This window comes from Arvicola amphibius, chromosome 2 (assembly GCF_903992535.2).
Source record: "Arvicola amphibius chromosome 2, mArvAmp1.2, whole genome shotgun sequence".
NCBI classification, from domain to species: domain Eukaryota; kingdom Metazoa; phylum Chordata; class Mammalia; order Rodentia; family Cricetidae; genus Arvicola; species Arvicola amphibius.
In genome coordinates this window covers 146,040,253-146,054,187 of record NC_052048.2, presented here as the reverse complement: position 1 = coordinate 146,054,187, position 13,935 = coordinate 146,040,253, and the positions used below count along the sequence as shown (strand labels likewise).

At 46.6% G+C, this 13,935-nt stretch overlaps 1 long non-coding RNA gene across 1 annotated transcript; it reads right to left on the bottom strand.

The window, feature by feature from the left end:
- Positions 1 to 272: 272 nt before the first annotated feature.
- On the bottom strand, positions 273 to 11,496 carry LOC119806944. The gene is made up of 3 exons (XR_005284283.1): positions 11,463 to 11,496; positions 3,188 to 3,288; positions 273 to 1,808 (listed from the first exon to the last, which is right to left on the bottom strand). It is a non-coding gene; the product is annotated as an uncharacterized LOC119806944 (long non-coding RNA).
- Between the last annotated feature and the right edge of the window lie 2,439 nt (positions 11,497 to 13,935).

Genomic DNA, 13,935 nt, shown 5'->3' with positions numbered 1-13,935 from the left:
ACATTAGTTAATAATCACTACATCATCTACATGTATATCAAAATATGTAATTTTTAATTTGTTGTTTACTAAAAATATATGCAATAAAACACAGATACATTAATGACCATGTGAGTTGAAATTGTCTAAGAAATATTTTATTTTCTCTTTCTTTCTTTCTTTTTTTCTTTCTTTCTTTCTTTCTTTCTTTCTTTTTTTTTTTTTTCGAGACAGGATTTCTCTGTAGCTTTGGAGCCTGACCTGGAACTAGCTATTGTAGACCAGGCTGGCCTTGAACTCACAGAGATCCTCCTGCCTCTGCCTCCCAAGTGCTGGGATTAAAAGCCTGGGCCACCATGCAGGCAAAGTTAGTCTTAATACTATGTTTTATTTGACCTAGGATATCCCAAGTATTGTCTCAGCAGATAATTTAAGTGTTTCCAATCACATACTAGATGTTGCTCATTCGTTTTTATTCTAAACCTGTGGGATTTGGCGTATACTTTACACACCATAGCAGACTGAAGTACAGACTGGCTATATTTCAAGTGCCAAGAGGTCACATGTGGCTCATCATATCACATGTGACACAAAGCTGTAGTCCTCCCTGCTGGATATCATAGGTGGAATGTTTGTGTCATCTGCTGAATTTCCATGCTCAGACCCCAAGATGCTGGGATTAGGAGGTGAGACCTCTGGGAGGTAACTAGGGCCAAATCAGTCCTAGGGGGGGCTTTCACATAGCAATCTGAGCCCTTTTCAGAGACAGACACTGTCCCTCCTCCCTTCACACTACATGGAGACACAGAGGAGGGGCCACCTGCAAGCCAGGAAGAATGCCCTCACCAGGGTGTTGCCAGGAACTCTTCAGTTTGGACATGAAGCCTCTATAACCATAGGAGGGTAATTTCTGTTATTTGAACCCTTGGTCTGTGGGATTTGTTTCCAAAGCCTGAGCTGAGGCACAGACCCCGCATGGTACAACCCAGCAGAATGAGAATCTGAGACAGAGCAAAGGCTGGGAGGCCATGGACCTCAAAAGCCAGGCTCATCCTGCCTCACTGCCTCATGACAGGGGAGAATGAGTCACTGTGTTCAGTGCTGTGTGCAGAGACTGAAATTCCTGCCTCCCTTTCCCTAGTCCTGCCATCAGCAGGCTGCTTAGCTTGCTAACTGAATGGGAAATGAACCATTCCCACAAAGCCTGCATGCAGCCAAGATCATCACTGTAGGATCTGGGCAGAAAGTAGACCCCTACAACTACCAGCCAGTACCTGACACCAGGAGGGGCGGGGTTCCAAGGCTTCAGCCAACACAAAGCTGTTTTCTCCAGGGGTTGGACTGTTGCTCAGAGTTAGATATTTACCTAATGTTCAACAGGCCCCGGAAGTGAACCCCAGTGTTTCATACAGAACTGTGCTATGGCCAAGGATCATTCTGGCCTCTGCCACAGCTACTGTGACTCCACTTTTATCTGTTGTTTCAATTGACCCTGAATCACACCCCAATGGCCGTATTTGGATGTTACCTTTCCCTGTTTTAGACATCCACAAATCAGAGAAGAAAACACAGACAGGCTGAGGCCTGGGACTGCTGGAAAATTAATTGTTCACTGTTGGCATAAATGACAGACAAATTCCCAGCTGTCTTAAGACCAGAACTTTACATGTTGGAAGGGAACCCAGAGACTTTCCGAATCACTCCCCAAGCTGTCCTGGTTAGCCTGTGGCTCCAGCAACCTCCACAAAGCAGATGAAACTGCATCGCAGGACCCAGGTGTAGGCCCCGAAAAATGCAAGCACATGATGGCTGGAAGTCATCTGAGAAGCCTGGGAAGGTCAAGGAAATGTCCTTAAGTAAGCACTGTGGGTCCTGGGACTAACCAAGTGCAATCAAAAGTATCTGATGCTGAGTATCTGTTTCCCTTCGAGACAGAGAGCCTGCCCTTGGCAACCAGCACAAGAAGCGAGGGCTGGAGGTTCAGGCTCGCCCACAGCACCTGGATAGGATGTGAGGGTCTCTGGGATGTTGAGGGAAGTATGCACAGCCACTCAAAGAAAGGTGGTGCGAGCAGGACTGTGAAAGAGACACACTCTATGCCCAGTGAAAGGTCTCTGGGGAAACTGACCGATTCCAAGGCAAAGTTCAGTATTTGGGGATGGAAGGCCATACAGGAGCTTCTGCCAAGAGGCCAAACCACAAAAGAGTCTGGTCACAGGGCTGGGGTGAGGCTTGTCTAAGAGAACGAGTAGGGTGGACTGATGATGAGGCTGCTGGCTCAGGCAGGGTGCTCACCACTCCCACACAAGAGGTGCTGAGCCATGGTTGTCTAATGGACTCAACTAAGCAGGGTCCAGCAGGGCTGAACACATCTAAACCAGGGCAGTGCCCAGAGCCAGTCCTCTGTGGTCCCCATGGGCTCTTTCAGAAGCCTCGCTCACCATGTATCATTCAGCCACTTATTGCCCCACCCTCAGCCTATGCCTCTATCCACCATTCACAAATGCATTTCCAGATCCATCCACAGAGCCCCACGGCCAGCCTGGCTGTGTCTTAGGATTCCCTCCAGCCTCTCCAAGAGGAGTGCCAGTGGGACCTGGGCACAGTCTGGCTTCTGTAGCAGCCTTCACCTTGATCTCTATGCTGGGAATGGTAGGCTCATTACAGTCATGGAGGAGAGGCCCTAGAATATAAGTGTGTCTCCTGGGTCACTTCTGGTCATAGGTATAATTTAGACTGGCCCACCTGGCGGCAGATCCAGTTCAGGGTAAAATCTGAATAACTGGAGCTGGAAAATGTCTGTCTCACTAATGTAACCATTTCAACTTCAGTTTACACCAGATTCATATTTTCTAACTATAAACTAATTTCATACCATTGTGAGGAACTGAACTAAGGCTTTATATATAGCTATTTTTTGTGAGTTTTATTTTGGATTACATTCTAGGTTTTTTTTTGACATAGGGTTTCATGTAGCCTAGGCTGGCCTTTAACTCATTATATAGCTGTAGCTGGCTTTGAACTCCTAATCCTCCTGCCTCTACCTTCAGAATGCTGGGATTATAGGCATACTTGGTTGGGGTTTTCATTTGTGTCCAATAACTGCAGCCTAAATTTACATATATTTTCCTTTAATCATTCTTTATATGTGCGTACACTAGCAAGTATGCACACAGACAGGGCCATAAACACAGTTAGTATACAGTACCTGATGGGTCTTCTGGATTCCCATAAGGAAGCTATCCCAGGGTCCAGCTGCTCAAGTCACCACCAGGTTTTTCCTTTGCTCACATCAGTACCAATTCTACACTGGGACAGAGGAGGACACAAGGGTTAGACACCCCGTGCTTAGGACCTCCCTCCCCCAGGAGTCATAGGGCTGTCAGTAGATTTCACGAGGGGATGTACAGGGACTTGGCTCTCCTAAGAACTGCATTGCCTTTCTCTGTGACACAGTGGCATCTGTCCTCATGCCACTGATATTTCTAAAGTGTGACCATTCGGGACCAGGCCAAGGCAATGTACCCTATAGCCTCCTCTGACACCCTTGACTTTGTTTGAGTTGGCTGGGCAGAGCTCTTATCTCTAGGTTAAGGCTCACCTCTCCTTATGGAGTCTCTCACAGACACTCGATAGGCCCCAGGGAACCATCTCTGTTCTAAAGAAAGTGTCATTCTTACATTTGGGTAAACAGAATTGCATAGTGGTACATGTTCCTGCCCTTCATCCCCAAACCATCTAGTCTGCTTAAGCTTTTGTGTTTAGGAATATGTAGCCAGTTGTGACCCTGAGAGAGCCTGTGGCAAGTTTCTGAGCCCCATGTCCTCCTACAGAAGGCTGGCAGCCACTTTGTCCTAGAAGTCTCCTAGACACTGACTATATGTCTGGCATATATTAATATATATATTATATATATATACATATATATAATAGGAAGGTCTATGCGCAGAGTAAAACCCCATGCTGTCCACTGAGACCCTTCCCTGGCTCCTAAGAATGGAGCTGGGGCTCCCATGTAGTTAGCACCCAATCTGCTCTCCCTTTCCAGCCAGCAGAGCCACAGTGGAGCTGAGACCCAGTGTTGCCCACGTAGATCACTCTGTACAGGACATGGCCACCCCATCCTGGGGAGACTTGCACACAGCTTGAAGCCACTGAAGCTAGGCTTCTTTCGCTCTGAACAACATGCCCAGTCCTGCTCTGCATGAGGGTCAGCTCAGTCCTTCCACTCCCTACTCCATCCTAAATCCCCAAGGGCACATCTGCAGAGAAAATTCCTTGATAGCTATGTCCTCTCCACCACAGCCCAAGTCACAAGTGCCATCATCTTTGCCTGTGGCCCAGCCTAAGGGAGACTTGATTGTGACATTTGGGAGTATTTCCTGTGCCCTTGTTTCTCCAGGCTCCAGAGCTGGAACTAGAATGAGAATTGGCCTATTCCTGTTTATAATCACGTCCACACAGACAGCCTGGGCTTCCCCAAACTGGGGCCTCCACAAATTGCAAATCATTGGCTGACAGAGGCTGAGAGGTAGCATGAGTCATTGGCGAAGCAGGCTTGTGTAAACAGTCACTTAAGCAGGGATGATCTCAGTCACAGAGGGATAGCTGGTGGCTTTCGATGTTGTGTTTGTTTGAAGCAGAGAATCACTCCAGAGCCTAACTGATCTTGAACTCACAGCAGTCCTCCTGTCTAACCCTCCCAAGTGCTGGGATTATGGACATGCATTGCCTAGTTTATTATGGTTTTTGTTGTTGTTGTTGTTACTGTTTTGTTATTTTGTTATTGTTTGAGGCTGGCCTCAAACTCATCACATTGTTGAGGGATCTCTTGAACTTTTGATCCTCCTGCTTCTGTCTCATCAGGACTGGAATGAGGTGGAGGTATAAGCCCCCAAACTCTATGTATTATGATCTTTTCACTTTGGGTTTTTTGTTTTGTTTTGTTTTGTTTTTTTGAGACAGGGTTTCTCTGTAGTTTTGGAGTCTGTCCTGGAAGTTTCTCTGTAGACCAGACTGGCCTTGAACTCATAAAGATCCACCTGCCTCTGCCTCCTGAGTGCTGGGATGAAAGGGTGCACCACCACCACCACCTGGTGATCTTTTCACATTTTTTATGTGTAGTGTGTGTACAAGTGCATGCACAAGTATGTGCACACAGCAGAGGTCGACAGTGCATGTCTTCCACTATTGCTCTCTTTACCTTTGGAGATGGAGTCTACCATACTAGACATTTAAAGTGCATTTACCAGCTTCATGGTTGTTGCTGTTTTAAACATTATTTTAAAAGAAGCAATGGTATCTGTGAACTAGGAAATCGGGTCATGGTAACACCTTGGGGTCCATGGAGGTTCAGAAACTGCCAGGTCATGAGAGCTCAGCTGCCACCTGTGGGAACTTCATCTTCCTTACAACAGAGAACAGAAACTACAAGAGGGGCTGGCTGTGCTGCCTGTGACGGCAGGGATCCCAGGCTGCTCACAATGTCAAGAGAACCAAGCTGGACTCCTGTACTTGGCCACCCTTGGCAGGACCCAGCTTTTCCTGGTAGAAAGGTACAGATAGCCTGAGCTGGAAGGCATTTGGGTGTGGTCAGTGAGTGATAATGTAACCAAGCCTGTGTGGTGTGGCAGGCCTGGGGATAGCACCTGGTCCTTTTTCAGGCCCATGGACCACTCTAAAAGTACACCCCCCAATTCTTCCTACCTGGGTAGCCTGTGACTCTGGTCTCCAGTCCACACTGCCTCTTCTTTAAGAAGGGCCCTTTAGCATCAACTGGAGCTGTCTCTGACACTGACACCCAACAGCCATTAGTATTAAAATACTCCTGTTGATATGAGAAGACCAGTGCACATATCATTATATCTGAAATCATGAATGACATGAGCCAGGAGCAGTAGGACACACCCAGAATTTTAGAGTCTGCAGTGGGGTGATCAATCTCCAGTTTGAGGTCACCCTGGGCAGCATAATGAATTCCAGAATAGGACAGCCAACACAGAGTGAGACCACCATTTCAAAAGGAAACTCCAAACAAAAATAAAAACAGGGGCTGCTTGTGACTCCTACTGTAGGATGAAGGGCTGTGTGGATTCTTAGGTCTCTCAGAGGGTGGTCAGCATTGGTAACCAATGGCTAACAGGTCACCAGCTAGAATGATGGTGGGATTTCAAGCTAAACGCTATGCTAGCCTCTGTTCCAGGTTACCTCTTTGATGTAGGTGTGTCTTCTATCTATCTGTTGATTTCATTTGTTAATAAAGAAACTGCCTTGGCCAGCCCTTAGGTGGGTGGAGTAGACAGAACAGGAAGAAGGAAGTGAGGTAGATGGCTCAGACAATTGCCCTGTCTCTGCAACCAGACGCGATGAAGCTCCAGCCCAAGATGGACGTACGCTAGAACGTACGAAGTGTGTAGCACACTTCGTGGTGCTACACAGATTATTAGAAATGGGTTAAAGCAAGATGTGAGTAAGAGGCTGAAAATAATGGACCAGGCAGTGTTTATAAGAATACAATTTGTGTGTTGTTATTTTGGGGTATAAGCTAGCCGGTAGCTGGGAGCAGGGTGGCGGGAAGCCGGCCCACAGCTAATCACTACACCTCTTTCCCCGAAATCACGGAAACAGAAGTCAGAAACACCTCCACGTGCCATGATCTTCCTGGGTAGATTTTCCTAATCTGTAGGTGTTGGATGGGAATGAGTGGCTAGCAAAGTCCCCGGTGCCCTTTGTCCATGGCTGGCCTTGTCTTCCACCTCCCCTTGCATCTAGTGAGAGGAGGCATCTTAGATATATGTCTTTATATTAAATATAGCTGAATGCTCCTTGTCTTGAGGACTTCCAGACGAGGGGCATCACTGCCCCTTCCTGGCTATTTTCTTTCTCATAAAAGACCTTTGTCTGGTGTGAGACACTGTTCTCTGGGTAATTGGCTACTTGTAGCTTGCTTACAGCATTAGAGCTCAGAGAATAAGGACAGTATCACATGGCCCTGTGACCATTCAGCCATTCCTAGGACCAAACCAAACCCAGAGGGAAGAAAGAGACAGGACACTCTGAGTTTGTTCTCCAGAACTCATAATGGAAGGAGAGAAAGAAACTCTCAAAATATTCCTCTGTCACTCTGTGGCAAGCATTCACACACCCAGCCCCCCGCCCCCAGTCACACAGTCACAAATCATTTATATAAACAAACACACATTCACAGATACAAATGCACTAATAATAAATAAAAGGCCAAAGATGGAAAGGCACTGATGTTTGGAGGATGAAGGACATTGCCCTTTGTCTTACACACAGACACACACACTCACTCAGACATAAAAAGAAGTCAACAGAGGAATCTCATGCTGAAAGACACGTAAGGAAATGCTCACTATCCTTAGCCATCAGAAAAATGCAAATCAAAACAACTCTGAAATTCCATCTTACACCTGTCAGAATGGCCAAGATCAAAAGCACTGATGAAAACTTATGCTGGAGAGGATGTGGGGTAAAGGGAACACTCCTGCACTACTGGTGGGAGTGCAAATTGGTACAGTCCCTTTGGAAATCAGTGTGGCAATTTCTCAGAAAATTAGGAAACAACCTTCCGCAAGACCCAGAAATACCGCTATTGGGTATATATCCAAAGGATGCTCAATCATACCACAAGGACATGTGCTCAACTATGTTCATAGCAGCATTATCTGCAATAGCCAACACCTAGGAACAGCCTAGATGCTCCTCAACCAAAGAATGGATAAAGAAAATGTGGTACATTTATACCATGGAGTACTACACAGTGAAAAAAGATAGACATTTTAAAATTTGCAGGCAATAGATGGTTCTAGAAAAAGTCATACTGAGTGAGGTAACCCAGACCCAGAAAGACAAATATAATATGTACTCAACCATAAGTGACTTTTAGATGTAAAGAAAAAAAAAACAGCCTACAACTCACAATCCCAGAGAACCTAGACAACGAAGAGAACCCTAAGACAGAAATACATAAATCTACATGGGAAGAAGAAAAAGACAAAATCTCTTGAGTAAATTGGGAGTGTGGGGACACTGGAGAGAGTAGAAGAGGGAGAGGTAGGAAGGAGGGGAGCAGGAAAAATGTATAAAAAGAATAAAAAATAAGTATCAGAAATCAGGAAATATTTCCAAAACACAAGAACAGAGGTAGGGGAAGTGCCACCAGACAGCATCTGAAGTGCAGGCCACATGGCAAGCAGACATACTTGAGCCCGAGGGCAATAAATGACAGGGTGAAGCCAGGATGTACACAGCTCCATGTCCGTCTTTAGCAAATCCCCCAAATCAACCAAACCAAAAGTGACTGAATAAACTTACACGAGAAGAGAGCACTCTCCCTTACAAAAGAGCCCCAGCTGTCAGTGCTGTCCACCCCTCCAAGAGCTGGGACACGAGCCCCTCATTTTGAGCTGTGCCCTTCCAGATTGATTGCGGGAGTAGGCTCCTTAGCAGATCAGGGGATCCACCTGGGCCATCTTTCCACGATGTAAGAGCCATGGCAATGGACCTGGTGACACACAGGACAATGGGTGGTTTGGCAACCTGGCTCACCTCCTGGACAGGACAGAGATTTTTGTATCACTACTCATAAACTGAAACCTTAAGTTACATTTTTCTGGACATTTGCACTTAAAATCTCTGGACCGCAGTTGAACATGGGAAACTGAAGCTGGGACTACTGTGGGCTGTGGCTCTGGCCTGGGCAGCCCTTTACCAAGGAGCCTGCATAGGAGGGGACACCCTTCCCCAGGGGTGGTGTAGGAGGGAGGCCCTCCTGTGGGCCTCCTGGCCACTCAGATTTGAGCTCAGCTATCTTGAGGCCCTAGGTGCTGAACACCTCAGAGTGAGGGTAAGATGTGGTCTCCATCCTCACAGGGGACAGCAGCTGGGGGACAGAGGCCACTGCATCTTGTTCACTCCCCTTCCAGTTTTCATTGTTTTTGTTGTTATCATGTAATTCCCTTCTGGGCCCCATAAGTCTTTCTTCAGGGATGTCTTATTCTCTAAAGACCCGGGGAACTGAGAAGGGTGGACACAGGTATTGAGAGGATCTGGTGTGACTAGGTGGGGTGAAGGGCCTTTCTAGGATATGCCTGGCTCCCTGGAAATGAGCAGAGGAACTGGGGACAGAAAGGACCTTCACTGAAAGAAGGACCCAGTTCTGTATTCGGTACAGGTACTCCCTTTGGCAACTTAAGAAACTGAGTGGGAAGTGGGGCTGGAAACATGAAGGCAATGGATTATTTGAATAAAAGGCATCTAGGCAGTAATACATTAGAAAAAGGGGTTCCCCAATTTACTTTATAAAATCTAAATGCCAGTGAGATGTGGTGGCACATATTCTTAATCCCAGTACTTGGTAGGCAGAGGCAGGTGGATCTCTGTGAGTTCAACATCAGCCTGGTAGTAGATTCCAGGCCAGCCAGGGTTATAAACCAAGACTGTCTCAAAAACAAAACCCTCACACATCTATAGGGCTGGAAAGACGGCTCAGCAGCTAAGAGCACTTGCTGCTCTTGCATAGCACCAGCGCTTGGTGCCCAGTACCCACATCAAATGGCTTATAAATACCTGTAATTCCAGTCCCAGGGGATCTGACACCCTCTTCTTGTCTCCATGGACTCCGTGTACACATGTGGTGCATATGAACTCATGCAGGCACACACTCTCTCTCTCTCTCTCTCTCTCTCTCTCTCTCTCTCTCTCTCTCTCTCACCCACACAAAACTAATGAATGGCTATGTTTGTTTAAAACATCTGAATTTTTGTTAATTTTTCCTTTTTGTTGTTTTTATGTTTTTGAGACAGGGTCTCAGTAGCTCAGGCTGGTCTCAAACTAGGTTACATAGCTGAGGTTTGCATTCAATTTGAATGATAGGCCCTGGCCTTGGCTATTTCTTCAAACAAATTAATATATTCAGTCCTGAGGGTGCCTTGTGTGGACTGTAGGTGGAAAAGAAAATACACCAGAAACTTTGAGAAAATCATTTTGTTCCCCTCCCAAAGAGCAAAGGTCAAGTTTAGCAGACCCCAGACCAGAGAAGTTGGTTCTGTACAAACATTCTGCAACAATCAAAGGGTTCAGAAACAAAACTTAATCCCTCAGTTGGGGTTAAGAAGAGCTTTAGTGTCACTGAAAGGTCATCAGCCCCTGTGCTGTAACCCTGCCAGGCACTGCCATCAAATATCACCCCAGAGCACACGCACTGCCCCTGCCTACCAGGCACCACCCCTAATCACAGATGTTTCTGCCAAGAAGGCTGGTGGCACATGTAGCATACAGTATCAAGATTCTCTGTGTATTTTCCATCTTTGTGCGGCTTTATTTTAACCTCTATTCCTTTTATTTTTACTTTTACTTTTTGAGACAGGTTCTCTGTATATCTTTGTCCTGGAATAACTCTATAGACCAGGCTGTCCTTGAACTCTCAGAGATCCGTATGTCTCTGCCTCCCAGGCACTGGGATTAAAGGTGTGTGCTAACACACCTTGAAGTCACAGAGGTCAATCTACCTCTGCCCCTTGAAGTCACAGAGGTCAATCTACCTCTGCCTCCAAAGTGTTGGGATTAAAGGTGTGTACCACCACACTCAACTTCTCTCTTTTTTCTTTTTTCTTTTTTTTTTTTAACTTTAAGAACTTTAACCTTTAGCCTGCATATATTTCAACACACTGTAAACCATTTAGAGGTTTTCTTTGTCTTTGAATCTCTCTTTACTGTGTATCTCTCTTTTTCTGACTACATGAGTCTTTAAGGAGAACATGAAAGTTGTGGCTTTGCAGCTGGATCCAGCCCATTCCTGAGTTTTCCAGTCTCATGGCAGAGGTATTAGCTGTAGCCATGTTTATCGCCACAACTCTATGGCATTTCAAGGTCCCTGCCAGCAAGCAAGCTGCAGCATTCTGCTCACAGACCACACTCAGTTGGACTTCCTGCCTGAAAGAGTCAGAGTTTGTCCTGGCAGGACGGCCCAGAAAACTGGCATTTTAAAATGGCACAGCTTTTTTCCTGCTATAACTAAAAACTGCAAAGCATGCGCTCAGCTTTGCATCAACACCGTTTAAGTGTTTCGTAGCAGGACCTCTTAAAGAGCTGCAGGGTTTTGCAGCTAAAGCTGAGTCAGGAAGCCTCTCTTAGATGAGAGCGCTTGCTTGCCTCTAGGAAGCAGACCCAAGAAATTGCTGCTACCAAGAAAACATGCTTTACTCTATTCTTTCCCAAGCTTTTCAGGCTTTCTGTGGATACAGTTATCCACGTGGGCACCATTTGTAGAAAGAGCTGTGGGCCGCTTCCTGCTGCCCGGCTCCCAGCCACTGGCTAGCTTTACCCAAAATAATTACACCGAAACTGTATTCATTTAAACACTGCCTGGCCCATTAGCTCTAGCCTCTTACTGGCTAATTCTCACATCTTGCTTAACCAATTTCTAATAATCTGTGTAGCACCACAAGGTGGTGGCTTACCAGGAAAGATTCAGCATGTCTGACCTGGTGGCTGGCTTCATGGCGACTGTCTCACTGCCTTCTTCCTCCCAGCATTCTGTGTTCCCCGCCTACCTATGTTCTGACCTATCAGGCCAAGCAGTTTCTTTATTTATTAACCAATGAAAGCAACACATAGAAAGAAGACCCACCTACATCAGGCACGGAGTCAACAAAGACATCACATGCCTGTGGACCTGGGCCTGAAGGTCTGTGGTAAAAGTCCAGGAGGGGCACTGACCCTGTTCTGATGGTCCCACCAGTTGGTCCCACCTAGCCATGGCTTGTAGCCATGTCACTCCAGGCTTCCCTGACAAAGTCAGAGTGCCCCTTTATGCCTACTGTCATGAGAATCACAAAGATGACCCTGGGCATGACCCCTGCTGTATTGGATGCTTTCCTTATACTTGTGCCCAGATGCCAGACAAAAAGCAGCTTATGGGAGGTAGGGAGGGTTTGTATTGGCTTGGAGTTCAGGAAAAGGCAGCCCATGGTGCTAAGAATGTTGCCCCAGGGAGCAGATGTGAGTGCTGTTGCTCAGATCCTTTCTTCTTTCCCTCTTTCTATTCTGTCTAGGTCTCTAGGCCCCCACATGGAGTCACTCACATTCAGGGTAGGTCTTCCCTCCTCAGTTACATCCCTCTAGCAACAGCCTCACAGGTACACTCAGAGGTGTGTCTCCTAGGTGATTGCAAACTGAGTCGAGCTGGCTATGAAGATTAGTCATGGCTGCTTTAGAAGGATTTATTCCAGTGGTGGTGGTGTGGTGGTATGGTGGTGTGGTGGTGTGGTGGTGTGGTGGTGTGGGGTAGCAGGCTGTAAATACTTGTGAGCCAGAGGAAGTGGGGGAAAGCAGTGAAGGAGGGAAGCAGGAAGGAGGGAAGAGTACAGGCATGGAGGGAAAGAACTGGGAATCACCAGAGGGACATCCATCACTTCGCAGAGGACAGTCAGTCAGTTGGGATCAGCCTTCAACAATAACACAACTCTCAGGAGCCTCATTTCCAAAAATAATGACTTTAAATGAATAGACACAGAGCTGGGAAAATACCTTAGTGGGTAAAGGACTTAGCGTGCAAAGGTGAGGGCCTGAGAATCGTCAGAACCCACATAAAAACTAGACTTAGAGTATAATCAGCTATAATCTCAGTGGTCTTACAGGAAGAAGGGAGGGAGACAAGAGAATCCCAGAAACACACAAACCAGATAGTCTGGCAGGCACAGCGTTAAAACAATGAGACCTTGTTTCATAGAAGACCTCCACAAGCACTGTGGGATTTACGACCCCACGTTATACACATGAATGTAGTGCAAGGCAAACTGTATATGTCTTTCATAGCATATAAAATCTGGGATATTTAAGTGTTCCCTGCTAAGATTCCTTCACGAGAGATCCTCAGACTCAGGATTGGGCTCACTTCTGGTGGTAAAAGTGACTCAACACTAATGCAATCAGTTGGATGAGAAGCCCAAGTCTGCTGCTGACTAATCGCATGATCATATTCCACACAGATCACACACACACACACACACACACACACACACACACACACACACACACACACACAGTATGTGATTCCTGAACCCCCAAACCCATGGCTTTCTCAGTTTTCTAATTCATTGGGCCAACATTGGTAGGGATGCTTAACCCTCTCTCTCCAATCAGTTTGTGTCTAAAGAATAGCCAAGGCAGGAGATGGGGCTAGGGGGCAGTGTAGAGGATATTTTCAGGTGGATATGGTTATTAAAATTGAGTTCATGTGTGCCCAAGAGAAGACAAAAGGAATCACCCAGGTGCCTGTATCTTTGATGGGGAGGGTCTTTTTAAAGCCTTGCTGTGGGTAGCCCAGGGAGCTGGCTACCCCGTGCCTGCACGGTGGCTGCCTGCAGGCACAAGGCTGCAGCCCAGGGGAGCACTGCACAGTGTGTGCAGCACTGACTCACAGGGGTTCCACTTGCAGACTTGGCACCTTGTCTTGAAATAGAAATTGGAGAGGAGAAAGTGGATGTCTGCACTGACATGAAAATAATGGCTTAGCGAGCTGGGAAGGTGGTTCAGTGGATAAGAGTACAGGATGCTCTTCCAGAGGACTCCAAGGTCCCCACAGACTGTCTCCACATGCTGACTTCCTGTATTTTGAGTCTCCCTTTGGACAAAGAATGACCACTCCCTGATAACCCAGCACCCATATCATATGACTTATGACCATCTGTAACTCTAATTCCAAGGGAGTAAACATTGTCTTCTGCCTCCATGGGCACCGCACACACATGGTATACATACATACACTCCAGCATACATGTATGTACACATTGCCTTAGTTAGGTTTCTACTGCTGTGATAAAACACCATGACCAAAAGCAACTTGGGTAGGAAAGGGTTTATTTCAGCTTACAGCTCTTAGTCCATCATCCAGAGAAGTCAGGGCAGGAATTCAAAGCAGAAATGGCAGGA